This window comes from Apodemus sylvaticus, chromosome X (assembly GCF_947179515.1).
Source record: "Apodemus sylvaticus chromosome X, mApoSyl1.1, whole genome shotgun sequence".
In the NCBI taxonomy this organism is placed as follows: domain Eukaryota; kingdom Metazoa; phylum Chordata; class Mammalia; order Rodentia; family Muridae; genus Apodemus; species Apodemus sylvaticus.
This window is the reverse complement of record NC_067495.1, coordinates 17,461,187-17,475,169: the sequence shown is the minus strand read 5'-3', so window position 1 is coordinate 17,475,169 and position 13,983 is coordinate 17,461,187.

The window sequence follows — 13,983 nt, the reverse complement described above, 5'->3', positions numbered from 1 at the left end:
GCCTTCATTGTGTCCCAAAGATTTGGGTATGTTATGCCTTCATTTTCATTAAATTCTAAAAAGTCTCTGACTTCTTTCTTTATTTCTTCTTTGGCCAAGGTGTCATTGAGTAGAGTATTATTCAGCCTCCATGTGTATGTGGGCTTTCTGTTGTTTTTTTTTTTTTTTGTTGTTGTTGTTGTTGCTATTGAAAACCACTCTTACACCATAGTGATCTGATAGGAGGTGTGGGATTAGTTCGATCATCTTATATTTGTTGAGGTCTGCCTTGTGTCCAATTATATGGTCGATTTTGGAGAAGGTACCATGAGGTGCTGAGAAAAAGGTATATTCTTTTGCTTTAGGGTGAAATGTTCCATAAATATCAGTCAAATCCAATTGGTCCAAAGCTTCAATTAGTTTTACTGTGTCCCTGTTTAGTTTCTGTTTTCCTTATCAGTCCATTGAGAAGTGGGGAGTGTTGAAGTTCCCCACAATTATTTTGTTAGGTGCAATGTGTGCTTTGAGCTTTAGTAAAGTTTCTTTTACGAATGAGGGTGCCCTTGCATTTGGCACATAGATGTTCAGAATTGGAAGTTCTTCTTGGTGGATTTTTCCTTTGACCAGCAAGAAGTGTCCTTTTGTGTCTCTTTTGATGACTTTAGGTTGAAAGTCAATTTTATCTGATATTAGAATGGCTACTCCTGCTTGTTTCCTGTGACCATTGGCTTGTAAAATTGTCTTCCAGCCTTTTACTCTAAGGTAGTTTTTATCTTTGACACTGAGGTGTGTCTCCTGTATGCCGCAGATTGTAGGGTCCTGTTTCCTTATCCAGTCTGTTAGTCTATGTCTTTTTATTGGGAAATTGAAACCATTGATGTTAAGAGATATTAAGGAATAGTGATTATTACTTCCTGTCATTTTTGATGTTCTTTTTTATATTTGAGTGGTTATTTTCTTTTGGGTTTGATGAAGGAAGGTAACTATCTTGCTTTTTCCACGGTGTAGTTTCCCTCCTTGTATTGGAGTTTTCCTCCTATTATTCTTTGCAGAGCTGAATTTGTGGAAAGATATTGTGTAAATTTGGTTTTGTCATGGAATATCTTGGTTTCTCCATCTATAGTGATTGAGAATTTTGTTGGGTATAGTAGTCTTGGCTGACATTTGTGTTCTCTTAGAGTCTGCATGAGATCTGCCCAGGATCTTCTAGCTTTCATGGTCTCTGGTGAGAAGTCTGGTATGATTCTGATAGGTCTTCCTTTATATGTTACTTGGCCTTTTTCTCTTACTGTCTTTAATATTCTTTCTTTGATTAGTGCATTTGGGGTTTTTATTATTATGTGATGGGAGGTATTTCTGCTCAGGTCTGGTCTGTTTGGAGTTCTGTAGGCTTCTTGTATATTCATAGGCATCTCTCTCTTTAAGTTGGGAAAATTTTCCTCCATAATTTTGTTGAAGATATTTGCTGGCCCTTTCAGTTGTAAATCTTCACTCTCATCTATACCTATAATCCTTAGGTTTGGTCTTCTCATTGTATCCTGGATTTCCTGGATGTTCTGGGATACAAGCTTTTTGCATTTTCTTTGACTGTTGAGTCAATGGTTTTTATGGTGTCTTCGGAATCTGAAATTCTTTCTTACATCTCTTGTATTCTGTTGTTGATATTTGCATCTATGGCCCCTGATTTCTTCTCAAGGTTTTCTATCTCCAAAGTTGTCTCCCTTTGTGATTTCATAGTTGTTTCTACTTTTGTTTTAGATCCAGGATGGTTTTGCTCAGTTCCATCATTTGTTTGCTTGTGTTTTCCTGTAATTCTTTAAGAGATTTTTATGTTTCCTCTTTCATGACTTCTGCCTGTTGACTCAAGTTCTCCTGCATTTCTTTAAGTTTTTTTTTGTCTTTCTTCTTTATTGGCTTCTATCTCTTGGGCCTTATTCTCCTGCATTTCTTTAAGTGATTTTTGTGTTTCCATTATACGGGTTTCTAGCTTATTCATGTTCCCCTGTATTTCTTTAAGAGATTCATTTATGTCCTTTTGTGTTCTTCTAGCAGCATCATGAACAGTGATTTTAAATCCAAATCTTATTTCTCTGGTGTGTTGGCATAACCAAGACTTGCTGATGTTGGAGAGTTTGGTTCGGATGCTGCCATATTGCCTAGATTTCTGTTAGTAGCGTTCCTGCGTTTGCCCTTTGCCATCTTGTTCTCTGGAGCTAGTTGGTCTTGTCTCTTCCTGGTGTTTCAGCTTCCTGAGAGGCTCTAGGGCTATTTCTACAACACTGAATGACAGGGTTTCCCCTGTTGGTGATTGCTGATGTGCTGTCCTCCTCTTGGGTGCCCTTGCAGCCCTAGTGTGCTTTGCCCCATATTGTGTCTGTGAACCAGATGGTGCCCGTTTGCTCCTTCAGGGAGTGCTGAGCGTGTATGCTGCAGGGACCTTTTCTGCGTGCTGATCACTCTGCCGGCCTGCGGAACTCCCAACCGGGTTGGTGCACACAAGGCTAGCCTTGCTGCTCAGGCCCTGTGTCTAGGCAAAAGCCTGTCAGGCCAATGTCCGAGCAAATTTCCCCTCAGCTGTGAGTGCTAATTGAGTTTGTAAGGTGGCCAGGATGGCGGTGTGCGTGCTCCTTGAGAGTGCTGGGAGAGTCTGCTGGGCTAACAACCTCCTGGCCGGGTTGGCACACAGATGGCCCACCGAGCAGCCCAGGACCTGGGGGCAGTCCAGGGCCTGACCACCTTAGACCCCAGTTATGTCAGCCTCAGGCTAGCCTGTTAGCTGGTTTTGCTTGCTAGAACTCTCTGGCTTCCCGTAGGCAAAATGCCAGCGGCGCCCGTGCTCTCGAGAGCGCTGGCCCAAGCAAACAACCTCTTGGTGGGGTTTGCACACCAGTGCCCCCCCACCCCCGATCAGCCCAGGGCCTGGGTGCAGGCCAATATCCGTCAGGCTTAGACCCCCTCGATGTTGGTCTCGGGTTGTATTTGCATACCTCAGTCTGTCTGATCTCTCTGGTGTCTGAGAACCAAGATGGAGGCCAGTCTCTCCTAACTGACTGGCAGGGGGCAGAGTTCTGAAGTAGATTAGGGGTGTTTTAACCCAGTGAAATTGTGTGTGTGTGTGAAATTGTATATATGTATGTGTGTGTACATGCTTGTACTATAATATATGAAATAACATACATAACTTCTAATGGTTTTACTATTGATTATGCATTGCTCACACTAGAAAGCTATAAACACTCATTGTTACAGGCTCTGTTCCATGCTTTTGATGTATAATGGAAGGAAAACTATCAGGGAATCTAACTAGATGAAGAATGTTCTATATGTTCAGATTTTTCTGTATCTATAATGGTCTTGAATCAAAAATTTTACAAACATAAACATACACACAGTCATCTCTCTCTCTCTCTCTCTCTCTCTCACACACACACACACACACACACACACACACACACACGTGTGTGTGTGTGTGTGTGTGCAGACCTTCATCAATCTTTGGGCTCATTCTGAGTTCCAGGATAAAATGGAACTGAAGCAATTTGAAAACAGCAAGCCAGAAACCTTACCTAGATGTTCTAACTTTATTGGCAACAATGTAAGGGAGGAAAAGCCGCAAACCCGAGTAGGGGAAAATGGTAGCTAGCCCCATGGGAACATGGGGAGTATAGAAACATTGCTATCTGGTCGTCCTTGCTGAGGAGCATCTCTTCCCAGAATGCCTCAGGGAGGATGCCAAAACTACTAAGGAAAAGATGACTACTTTTGTGGAATAGATTAGAATCGCGATCCGGCTGTATTAATGTCACCAGTTTGGACATCATTACTCCTCCTGACCATGCTCCCCAAAAGATGTTGATGCTCATGATCCCGTAGGTTTGGATCTTCCTTCTCGTGAGGATGACAGTGTCAGAGTCATTCTGTCCATTCGTGGAGAACCTTTTGAAACATCCTTTTGCTTTTCCTCTGCCACTGCATTTTGTTCTCTTCTATTGGTATGGTGTCTTGCAAAAGATGGGGCTGGGTGATATGAGGGTTGAGTGTCAAGTTACTGAGGTCTAGTGTTAGCATTTCCCAGGAGGATGATTGAGAGATTGCTTCTGTTCTATTTCCCACAGAGACTCCAGATGTGGTCCCCACACATTTCTGGCAGTAATGGCATTCACGTCTGAACATTGAATCATCTATATCTTGTAGGGAAGAGAGTTTCTTTTTCTTGTCAGCTTTGTGGGGTAACAGAAACCTGACGTGTTTCTTTTTCTTGAATTCAACTTTCTTCAGTTTCTTTTGAGGTGATTTTGAACTCTCGTGGTGTTGCTCTTCATCCATCCTTTCTAAGGGGAAAACACATTAGAAACACAAAGGATCTCTAGAAAACAGCTCATGCTGTACACACTCCTGGAACACCTATGGACACTCAGACCCACATGTAGGAATGAGCCTCTCATGGTTTGAGAGTTGGAAGCCTTTGTTTGAATGAAACTGCTTCCTGAAGCTGTATTTCATTTTGTTGTATTTTTTTGCTTTGCTCTGTTTATGGTACCAACTCACCAACAAGCAAAGTGTGCATATACTCTTTGTATTTGGAATATCTGTTTTAGCAAGGCTATGCCTGTAGTTTTGAGTATGTGTGCTATGGGAAATCAAAACAGAATTTCTGCAAGTGGAGCTCACAGATCATCATTTCTTAGTGTTCAGATACTGGTGTCTTTTGAAACAAACATGCTCTTCTTCAATGCTTCTTTAGGTCCTTACTCCCTCTACATAATGTGACTGGAGACGGTCCTGCCTCAAAGGGCACTCCCTGGCATGATGTGTGTGCCCTGGGACCCATAGGTTGGGCTATGCTTTGTCATCCGGCACCCCTTACTAAGACAAGTGGAATAGCAGGAAGGAGCAAGATGCACAGGGATAAAGTCTACTCTGAAGCTGTTGGTTACTGCCATCTCTATGTGTCAGTGTTATACCATTCATGTTATAGTGCCAGGGCCTACACTTTTGTTGTTGTTGTTGTTGTTGTTGTTGTGTTTCTGATTCATCTTGTATGTGGCATATTTTTTCTCTACATAGCAATGGTTATCAATTGATCCAAGTCAATAAAAAGGGACAGAAAATTAAAGGAAGGAATACCGGGCCTGTAGACAGAGCCTTGGAAAGAGTGGAGAGGGATAATAGAGTATTAAAGGGGCTGAATATGGCTCAAGACTATTATGCACACACATGGAAATGTCATAATGAAATTCTCCCTTTGTATGATTAATACCCACTAAGAGTAATGGTAAAGTACAAAGCTACTGAGGGCAGGTACCTGGGAGCAGTGTGTCTCTAGGTGTGCTTTTGGGATATCAGATGTAACAAGTGATGTTTGACTTATGAACAAGACAGATCAGAACAACAAGCTGTATAGCCTTTGACTCTCACTACCTAACACATGTTGTTTTATGGATCCCATCTTGGGGCTGGCTTACCGGTTCAGAGGTTCAGTCCATTATCATTAAGGTGGGAGCATGGAAGCATCCAGGCAGGCATGGTAGAGGAGGAGTCAAGAGTTCTACATCTTCCTCTGTTGGCTGCTAGCAGAATACTCCCAGGCTGCTAGGACTAGAATATTAAAGTTCACACCCTCAGTAACACACCTACTCCAAAAGGACCACTCTTAATTGTGCTACTCACAGGTCCAAGTGTATACAAAGCATCACTGACCCTTAAAAGTATTTTCATACACACCTATAACCCCCCAAATCTAGCAAAGCAGATCTCTATATAGAGTGACCAAACAGTGTTTCTACATTAAACAGTCTTCTCAACATTTTGGGGACTACTTCTGCCCACCCTGCATCTTTGGATGCTCTGCTGCACACTCTGAATACCTCCTACCTCTCTTGTACTCATTTCTCATATGTCTACTATTCCTCCAGATACCCTTTGACCATAATCCCTCCTTGTCTTCCACTACTTGCTCAGATAGGACCTTATCAGAGAGACAGGCACTGGATATTCCATTTGAAAGAGTGTGTAGTAGTGCCAGGCAGTGGTGGTTCACACCTGTGATCCCAGAACTCGGAAGGCAGAGGAAAATTGATTTCTGCGTGTTCAAGGATACCTGTTCTACAGATTGAGATCCAGGACAGCCATTACTATGTAGAGAAAATATATCATAGACAAGATGAATCAGAAACACAACACCACCACCACCAACAACAACAACAAAAGTGTAGGCCCTGTCACTATAACATGAAGGGTACAAAACTGACACACACAGATGGCAGTAACCAACACCTTCAGAGTAGACTTAAGTCCTTTCCAAAAGGAAGAAATTGTTCCTGGTACTGGAACTCTAGCCAAGTACCCACAGCCTGCTGAAGTCATAAAATTTACAGGAGATACTGCAACTGACATTTTATTACAAAGCAGCAAAAACCCCTGACTACATTCTAAGAACTTTTCTTTGTATCCACTGGTAAGTATCATCCTCAACCCTCACTGAAGGATAATTTTCTTTGCAACAGACAGAGATCAATACAGAAAATGGCAACCAATTGGCATGCAGAGCTGTGAAGCTAGGTCCCATATGATACATCTACAACAAAACTCCTGAACCTCAGGCTCAGGGATCACTATGGAAGAGGGGGAAGAAACATTGTAAGAGCCAGAGGATCAGGAGTTAGCTGTGAGTGTTTATCTCCTAGGAATGTCAGCAGATAGACTCATGAGGTCTCAGCAACATGACTAGAAAACCATGAGCTGACCAAGGGCAACATCAATAGACATGCTAACACAGAGAGGGTCCAGTGATGAGGACAGCAAATGAGAATATGAGGTCTTAACACTGCATTAAAAACTATAGGAAACAAAGGAATGCCAATACCAGGAGATGCCTTCCCCAAGAAGGTTCACACTAATTTGTTGTCCAATACCAAAAGTTCAGCCTTGAAAACATACTCATGAAAGTAACTTTATACAGACTGAACAGGTTGTACAGACTGAATAGGTTGTATGTATGCACTTAGGAGTATGTATACATATGTGAATATGATAAAGGTTAATGAAAAGAGAGGCAATGAACTTGAAAAGCACCAAAGAGGAACAAGCAGGAGGTATGGGGATAAGAAAGGGAAGAGTAAATGATGTAAAGTTTCTTTTTTAAGTGGTCTTAAGCTCAAACAAAAGAAATGGAAAACACACATACACATGGACTTTGAACAATGTTCTTCTCAATGATAGCTTGGTCAAGGAAGAAATAAAGAAAGAAATTAAAGACTTTTTAGAATTCAATGAAAATGAAGACACATCATACCAAAATTTAGGGACACAATGAAAGCAGTGCTAAGAGGAAAACTCATAGCTCTGAGTGCCTCCAAAAAGTGAGTGGAGAGAACTTACATTAACAGCTTAACAGTGAACTTGAAGTCTCTAGAACAAAAGGAAGCAAATGCCCACAAGAGGAGTAGACAGCAGGAAATAATCAAACTTAGGGTGAAATCAACCAAGCAGAAACAAAAAGAGCTATACAAAGAATCAACAAAACAAGGAGCTGGTTCTTTGAAAAAAATCAACAAGATAGTTAAACCCTTAGCCAGACTAACCAGGGGGTAGAGACAGTATACAAATTAAAAAAATCAGAAATGAAAAGGGAGACGTAACAATAGAAATTGTGGAAATTCAAAAAATCATCAGATCCTACTGCAAGAGTTTGTACTCAACAAAGTTTCAAAACCTGGATGAAATGGATAACTTTCTAGATGCACACCAGGTGCCAATGTTAAAACAGGATCAGATAAACCATCTAAATAGTCCCATAAGCCCTGAAGAAATAGAAGCAGTCATTAATAGTCTCCCTTCAAAAAAAAAAAAAAAAATAAAAGCCCAGGACCACATGGGTTTGGTAGGGAATTCTATCAGATCTTCAAAGAAGAGTTGAATACCGATACTCTAAAAACTTTTCCATCAAATTGAAACTCAAGGAACACTACCCAACTCATTCTCTGAAGCCACAATCATGCTTATACCTAAACCAAACAAAGACCAAAAAAGGAAGGAGAACTTCAGACAAATTTCCCTCATGAACATTAATGCAAAAATACTGAACAAAATCCTGGCCAACCAAATCCAAGTATGCATCAGAACTATAATTCACTGCAATCAGTTAGGCTTCATCACAGGGATACAGTGATGGTTTAATATATGGAAATCCGTCAATGTAATTCACTATATAAACAAACTAAAGAAAAAAAACCACATGGTCATTACATTAGATGCTGAAAAGACTTTTGAAAAAATTCAGCATCCCTTCATGATAAAAGTCTTGGAGAGATCAGGAATCCAAGGCCCATACCTAAACAGTGAAAGCAATACACTGCAAACCGGTAGAGAGAAACTTGAGGCAATCTCACGAAAATCAGGGGCCAGACAAGGCTGCCCCCTCTCTCCCTATCTATTTAATATAGTACTTGAAGTCCTAGCCAGAGCAATCAGGCAGCAAAAAGAGGTCAAATGTATACAAATTAGAAAGGAAGAAGTCAAACTATCACCATTTGCAGATGATATGATAGTATACTTAAGCGACCCCAAGACTTCCACCAGAGAACTCCTAAAGGTGATAAATAACTTCAGAAAAGTGGCTGCATATAAAATTAACTCAAGGAAATCAGTAGCCTTCCTCTACTCTAAGGATAAACAGGATGAGAAAGAAATTAGAGAAATGGCACCCTTCCCAATAGTCCCAAATAATATTTCATACCTAGGTGTGACCCTGATGAAGGAAGTGAAGGGTCTATATGATAAGAATTTTAAGCCTCTGAAGAAAGAAATCAAAGAAAGTCTCAGAATTTGGAAAGATCTCCCATGTTCATAGATTGGCAGGATCAATATTGTAAAAATGGCCATCTTGCCAAAGCAATCTACAGATTCAATGCAATCCCCATCAAAATCCAAAATCAATTCTTTATAGATCTAGAAAGAGCAATTCTCAAATTCATCTGGAATAGCAAAAACTATTCTCCACAACAAAAGATCTCATGAGTGAATCACCATCCCTTACCTCAAGCTCTACTACAGAGTGATAGTGATAAAAACGGTTTGGTATTGGTATGCAGACAGGCAGGAAGATCAATAGAATAGGATTGAAGACCTAGAAAAGAACCCACACAGGTATGGTCACTTGATATTTGTCAAAGGAGCTAAAACCATCCTGTGGAAAAAAGACAGCATTTTTAACAAATTGTGCTGGATCAAATGGAAGTTAGCATGCAGAAAAATGCAAATCGACACATTCTAGTCTCCTTGTACAAAGCTCAAGTCCAAGTGGATGAAAGCTCTACACATAAAATCAGACACACTGAAGCTTTTAGAGGAGAAAGTGGAGACAAACCTTGAACACATGGGCACAGGGGAAAAGCTTCTGAACAGAACACCAATGGCTTATGCTCTAAGAACAAGAATCCACAAATGGGACCTCATAAAACTGCAAAGCCTCTGTAAGGGAAAGGACATAGTCAATAGGATAAAACAGCAACCAACCAATTGGAAAAAGGTCCTTACTAGCCCTACATCTGATAGAATGCTAATATCTAACATATACAAAGAACTCAAGAAGTTAGTCTCCAGAGAATCAAATAACCCTATTAAAAATGGGGTACAGAGTTAAACAGGGAATTCTCAACTGAGGAAACTCAAATGGCTGTGAAGCACCAAAAGAAATGCTTAGCATCCTTAGTTATCAGGAAAATGCAAATCAAAAACAACACTGAGATTCCACCTTACACCAGTCAGAATGGCTAAGATGAAAAGCTCAGGAGACAGCAGATGCTGGAGAGGTTGTGGGAAAAGAGGAACACTTCTCCATTGTTGGTGGGATTGCAAGCTGGTAAAACCACTCTGGAAATCAGTTTGGTGATTCCTCAGAAAATTAGACATAGTACTACCTTTGGACCCAGCTATACCACTCCTGAGCATATACCCAGTAGTTTCTCCTACATGTAACAAGGACACATGTCCCACTATGTTCATAGCTGCCTTATTTATAATAGCCAAAAGCTGGAAAGAACCCAGATGTCCCTCAATAGAGGAATGGATACAGAAACTGTGGTATATATATACAATGGAGTCCTATTCAGCTATTAAACACAGTGAATTCATGAAATTCTTAGGCAAATGAATGGAACTAGAAAGTGTCATCCTGAGCGAGGTAACCCAGTCACAAAAGAATGCACATGGTATGCACTCACTAATAAGTGGATGCTAGTCCAAAAGCACAAAATAAACAAGTTACAATTCACCCAGCACAGGAAGGTCAAGAAAAAGGAGGTCTTAAGTGAGGGTGCTATGATTCCTCTGAGAAAGGGAACATAAAACTCACAGGAACAATAAGGGAGGCAGTGGGTAGAACAGAGTCTGAAATAAAGGCCACCCAGTGAGTGCCCTACCTGGGGATTCATCCTATAAACCGTCACCAAACCCCAATACTACAACAAGAAGCGTGTACCAAAAGGAACATGCCATGGCTATCTCCAGAGGGGCCCTACCAGAGCCTTACAAATACAGAGGCAGAAACTAGCAACCAAGTATTGGACTGGACCTGGGGTCCCCAACGGAGGATATGGAGGGTGGTCTGGAAGAGCTAAAGTCATTTACAGCCCCATGGGAAGAAAAATGATTTTGGATACCCAGACACCCCAAGACTCCCAGGGACTGAACCATCAACCAAAGAATACACATGATTCCAGCCAAAAATGTGGCAAAGGAATGCCTTGTTGGGCATCAGTGGAAAGAGTGGTCTTTGGTCAGATAAAGGCTCAATAGAGTCCCCATCAAAGGGAAATGGACGGGAAGGCCTGCGGGAGGCTTGGGGGAGAGGTGGGAGTGTGTAGGGTAGAGGGGCATATACATGGAGGCAGGGGGTAGAAGGAGGGGTAGGGAATCTTTGGTGAGGTGGGCTTTTGGGAGGGTGAAAATTGGGAAAGGCTTTACCATTGGCAATGTAAATGAAGAAGATACTCAATAAAAAATGAAAAAAAATAATCTACTCCTTTTTATAGAATTCTTATTGAAAATCATATTCGTTCTCAAAGGATATATCCTGATTATGATCTCCCCTCACTCCACTCCTCACAGTTCCTCCACACCCACTCCAATACAGATCTACTCTCTTTATGTCTCTCACTATAAAAGAACAGGCTTCTAAAACATAAATTTAAAGTATAACAAAATAAAACAAGGAAAAAGAAATACCATCACATTGAAATTGGACAGGAGAAAACAACAAAAGGAAAAGACAAGAGGCAGATAAGCACTTGTTCACTTTGTACTCAGGAGTCTTGTGAAAACAAAAAAGCAGCATGTATAATATTTAGCAGAGGACCCGGAGTAGACCAGGACAGGCCCTGAAAATTCCAGATCTGTCAGTATGGGCTCACATGATCTTTGGCTCATCCAGTTTTTCTACCTCCCATTCCCTGGGTTAGCCTGAGCCCCAAGTTGACCACCTGATATTGAGAACTCATTCAGTACTGAGTGTTCAAAGGTCCCTCAATTTCTTTGTTAGGATCTGTCCCTTATCTTGATATTATGGAAGTAAGAATGAATGTCTGTGAAATAGTCTATGTTGATCAAATGTTTCTAGAATTCTTATATAAACAGAATTTATAGTCTCTCAAAAACTACAATGTTACATATGCAAAAGAGAGGATATCTAGATTTGTAAAACTGTAGCAATGATAAGAAGTATCCAATAAGAAAACATATTTGGTTCAAATTGATTCTCAACTGTGTGTGAGGATAGGCATATGTGCATAATTTATATCTCTTGGGCACATATCCAACTGTGGACATAGTTCTATGTTCGCATCATTCAAACAAGGAAGACATGCTCCACATCCTCCTACCTGTCAACTTGATGTTTTTAGAACAAATGATCATCAAAAAAACCAAACAAACAGAGGGCTTTTCAGAGTAATATATAATAGGAGAAACCCTTAGCAAAAACAAAAGCATGCCACAATGAGGCCTAGGACTGAGTGCAGTGTTACTCCGGTGACAGGTAGTCGTAGTCACAATGACTGTGTAGCAGGACAATGCCAACACATCTGTGGGAAGAACTCTTTGAGTATCACATCCAAAGAGGCAGTTTGAAGAAAAATGAGAGACAAAGAGAGAATCTCTTGGGCCTTCCACTATACATTGATGTGAAAAAAGAATCTGACTTCCTTAGAGGCAGCTGGATGTGATGACTTCAGTGAGAAGAGTAGCATCCCACAGCATCCCCAGACCTGAAAATATGCAATGTCTACACCAACAATCACTTACTGATATGGCAATTTGACTTCATCCTGGGTGGAGGGCATGGAACCCAGGAACCTGAGATGAAATACACCCTGGCCCTTTCCCCAACTACAGGTGTTACAGCATGTCTAAGATTCCTCGATAAGTTACATGGAGTCTTTTTCATGAATATGAATGCCAGGTAGGCTGCTGGCCCCAGGAGAATAGCAATAAGCATTCTGGTGTTCAAGTTCATTTGAGATTTTGTAGGCTAGGATGGTTTGGTGGCTTAAATGAAAAAGGACCTTCAGGTCAGGGCACATTTAATTTATGTTTGGAATTCACGGCTGTTTCAGAGACCAGTTTACCACAGATATTAACTGCCTGCCATCAGAGACTAGGTTTTACCCAAAGAAGTTTTAGCAATTACTTATTCTTATGAATGCTTTTACAAGGTAGTATAAATACAGTTCAGAAACTCAAGACACAAGTTCCAAGATAATTAAGTAGTTTTCAAGGACATGGGTCCATATAATCACATGGCATATGTTAGATAAAACCACTCTGTCTATGGCGACCATCTCTGAGTTACTCTGATCAATGGTCTCATCTCTTCTGAGTGTGAAATCGAGAAAGAGTGAGATGGGAAACAGTTGGTTTTAGAGCAGGGGTTGTGATTTAAGAGAGTGGCACTTGATGTTTACTGGTGTCAAAAGGGAAGACTTGAGTGCATCAACCAATAGCCACAGCTCAGAGCACAGGAATTTGTTTCCTCAGTTTGTGATGGAATCCTCAAAAATCAGGGAAATGTTGGCTTCAAACATTGCAGAGAAAAATTTGAGGCCCACTGTGTGACTGTGCTGGGTATTAGTTAGTGGACAGGAAGAGGACACCCAAGAATGAATTCTTAGAGTGGTATGGTTAAAAGAAGAATTTAGTGGCAGACATGCCTAACAAAATTGAGGAAAAGCATCTCCTTTACCTGTAACCTAACTGTTACACCTACATAGGAACTGCTACATCCATGGTTGAGGTATACAGGGAAGGTGGTGGGAAGATTTGAAAAGCCAGAAAATCAGGTCAAAACCATGGCACTAGCATCCTGCACATTTGGATGCTGCACCCTATGAAATCTCAACACTATGTTTGTGTAAAGAAAAACTTGCATCATGGTCACAATAGTCTACATGCCACTGATAATGAGGGAAATTTCACAAGCTCTTATCCCCTTGATCAAAGAGTTACAGACTTTCTGTGACTGCCAAGAGAGAATCAATTCTTTGCAATGTTGAAAATCATGATGAGTTACTCAAACTCACGTGGTAAGTCCTACCCATAATCATATTGGAGCAATATGGAACAGATTCACAGGGATTGTGAGAATGGGTCTATGGCGCTCTGTGTCATCCTGTATGTGCACCACGTGTGCCAGTGTAACTATCCTACTCAAATAAGAAGAGGTTTTAAACCCAAGAAAGTTTTGAGAGGAAATACTGGAGCAGTTCATGTAGGAAGAGGGAGGGATAAAAATGGTATAAACATGCTCTTGAGCATGACATCCTCCAAAAGAAAGAATTTAGGTTAAAGAATAAAATACAAGAAGTCCTCATTGATTAGGTCCTATGCAAATTGCTCCTTATCAGGTCTTCATTTGCAAATGTCAATCATTCTCTCATGGTGTTTTCATTCCTGGACACTTATTCACAGCTATTTAGTTTCTTTGAGACAGGTTCTCACTCAGTATGTGTG